This window comes from Monopterus albus, unplaced genomic scaffold (genome assembly GCF_001952655.1).
Source record: "Monopterus albus unplaced genomic scaffold, M_albus_1.0 scaffold94.1, whole genome shotgun sequence".
Taxonomy (NCBI): domain Eukaryota; kingdom Metazoa; phylum Chordata; class Actinopteri; order Synbranchiformes; family Synbranchidae; genus Monopterus; species Monopterus albus.
This window is the reverse complement of record NW_018127974.1, coordinates 2,306,171-2,309,346: the sequence shown is the minus strand read 5'-3', so window position 1 is coordinate 2,309,346 and position 3,176 is coordinate 2,306,171. Positions and strand designations below refer to the sequence as shown.

At 46.0% G+C, this 3,176-nt stretch overlaps 1 protein-coding gene across 1 annotated transcript in view; it reads left to right on the top strand.

Annotated features, from left to right (window-relative positions):
• myt1lb (myelin transcription factor 1-like, b) overlaps positions 1-3,176 on the top strand; it is a 101,173-nt gene that overhangs the window by 65,368 nt on the left and 32,629 nt on the right.

Sequence of the window (3,176 nt, the reverse complement as noted above, 5' to 3'; positions counted from 1 at the left end):
ACAAAACTCCGTCCAGAAACGGGCCACAAACTGGGGTCCCCTGTCTGACACCACATCCCTGGGGAGACCATGCAACCGGAACACATGTAGGATGAGTAGTTGGGCTGTGTCCTTAGCTGAGGGTAATTTCGGTAGTGGTACGAAGTGTACCATCTTAGAAAACCTGTCAACAATAGTGAGGATGGTAGTATTACCTCATGATGTGGGAAGACCGGTTACAAAGTCCACAGAGATGTGGGTCCAAGGTGTCAGGGGAATGGGGAAAGGGCGTAACAGCCCTACCGGTTTACATGTGGGGACCTTGTGCTTGGCACAGTCAGGGCATGCGGCAACGAACTCCCGGACATCGTTCCTTATGGTGGGTCACCAAAACCTCCTTTGCACGAGGTAGCATGTTCGTGCCACCCCAGGATGACAGGCGATCTTGGAGGCGTGACACCACTGCAACACCTTGGTGCGCAAGGCTACTGGAACAAACAGGCAGTTGGTCGGACAGGTCGATGGACCTGGTTCCGACCCCTGGGCCTTGATGACGTCTTGCTCAATGCTAAGAAGAGCAGCGCCTATACGGGCAGACTGGGGCAGTATGTATACTGGTTCTGCGTCCTTGTCCTCCCGGTTATGCAGGCGGGAAAGGGCATCTGCCTTCCCATTACGGTGACCTGGGCGAAAAGAGAGAGAGAAATCAAACCGGTCAAAAAACAGAGCCCACCTAGCCTGCCTGGGGTTTAGCCGCTTGGCAGAGTGCAGATATTCCAGGTTCTTATGGTCAGTCCAGACCAAAAACAAGTGCAACCGCTGTAGCACTGCCCTGACATGCTCTATGTGTTGGGCTCTGGAGGGTGAAAAGATAAGGATATCATTTAGGTAGACAAACACAAAAACATTTAACATGTCCCCCAGAATGTCATTAATCAGGTTTTGGAAAACAGCTGGGGCGTTGGTTAGCCCAAATGGCATAACCAGGTACTCATAGTGTCCCGCTGGTGTGTTGAAAGCAGTTTTCCACTCATCCCCCTCCCTTATGGTTGAGGCCGCGATAGTCTATGCACAGTCTAAGCCCCCCATCTTTCTTCCCAACAAAAAAGAACCCTGCCCCAGCTGGGGACGAGGACGGGCGTATCAACCCAGCCCTCTGGGCTTCCGTGATATAATCAGTCATGGCCCGCTGTTCTGGAACAGACAGAGAAAACTGGCGGCCTCTAGGAGGCATGGTGCCTGGCAATAAGTCTATAGCACAGTCATAGGGTCTATGTGGAGGAAGGGAAGACGCCCGGGTCTTATTGAATATTTGTTTCAAATCATGATATTCTGGCGGCACTTTCGTTAAGTCCGGGATTGCATCTAATGGCCCTCCCCAATTGGTGCGTTGTGGAACCATGGAGCGCAGACAGGTGGTGGCACACTGAGCGGCCCATTCTACCATTTGATTGTCAAGCAGACCCAATTTGTCAAATGGAAATGTGCACAAAAAGTTAATCTACCAACAGATCTTTTTTTTTTTTTTTTTATAACTCACAAGGCCACATAACAATTCAAAACTGTGTTGTGTAGTGGATGGTGGTCACACACCTGTCTACATAGACACAAATGGCTTCCTCTACACTTTCCCTTCCTGCCCCAGGTTCACCTCTTTGTTAAATATGCAGACTACAAACAAACAAATCATTTTTAATATCAAAAGATTCTCAATTACGGATCCCATAATCATTTTTAAATCATAAGAAATAGTCAAAGCATCACTTTATTTATAATAAGACAAAGTATCACTTTGTGATACAAAAATACCACCTAATTTTGGGACTGGGATTTAAGAAGCCCCTGCCCCATATGTTGCCACCTCTTTCCCCCCTGACGTGCACAACACCAGATTTGGCAGGTTTTCTCTCCAGCAGATTCTGTTTTGCACCCCCTCATCACGATTGGACCTGACAGTGCCTTCAAGTCCAATTAAGAGTGAAGCTCAGAGAGGAGTGTGTTAACCCTATTTGGCTCGTAGTGCTTCCCACCCAAAGTGTTGATGTGCCATCTCAGCAGCCATGCTCTTATTTTCTTGCAGACATGTGAAAACATCTCTACAGACTGGTGTTCATTAGAGCCCACAGTCGAGGCCTTACCCTTTGCACTGAGACAGTGTATTGCTGCCACTGTCCCTTCAGCCTATCAGCAGCCTCTCTTTCAATGGCTAGCAGCTGATTACCATGTACTTTGATAACTGCTGTGCACATGCCACAGTGGTGGTTGTTGTTACTAGTATTCTTCTCATCATTGAACTCTATAATCATCATGATGTTTCCTTATTGGAACAGAAGAATTTCACAGCATTTTTCTTATCTGAAGCATTTTCCTTATAAAGGAAGAAAACGCCTTCCATATGCATATTTACCATCTACCCGATTTGCACCCAGACAACAGTACTGGATGGTTGCTGGGCAGGCTCCAGTCTCTTCAATGTAATGGCAGTGACATCCTTGAGCATCTATGTGTTTCTTAGCGCCATGCACATCTCTGTAGCTAATCCAAAGCTAATTCAGGGCAGGGCAGTCTCTCTGTTCCCTTCTTAATCTGTTTTGCTTCCTTGTCCCTTTTGTCGACCTTGATTGCTCTTCAAATTGCTTTCCTGTGCCATGTTTCATGCCATGAAAAATTAAACCCCCAGTGCAGGAGGTTGCTGCGAGAATCTTTCCACTGTCAAAAGATGTGCCTGGTCTTTTGTGACGGTTCCCTCTTCCCTCTCTAAAGCCCTCACCCCCAGGCACCAATACTGTGTTGCTCTCATTAGATTGGAGTGTGTGTGTGTGTGTGTGTGTGTGTGTGTACAGTATGTGAGTGAGGTAACGTCAGCGTAAGTGTTTGTGTAGTCTGTGTACAGTACAGAGTTGGATAACATTCACATTTGGTTTGTGTGCATTTTCCACTGCATGTACAGATTCAGTGTTCATAACATTAATCTGAAGACTACAGTCAAGTTTACTGTGTATATTATGATTACTGGTGAAACGAGATGAAAATTCACTAACAATTGCACTTCATTGTTTTTTTTTTATTATTATTTCATCTCATTTTAATTTAATTTTATTCTACATATACCTTTTTGGTAATGTGATATGGTCGGTCCCACCAGAAGTGAAAGTCTCGTTTATTAGTTTCTGTGTGGTCCTCTGGGTTAATTTTCC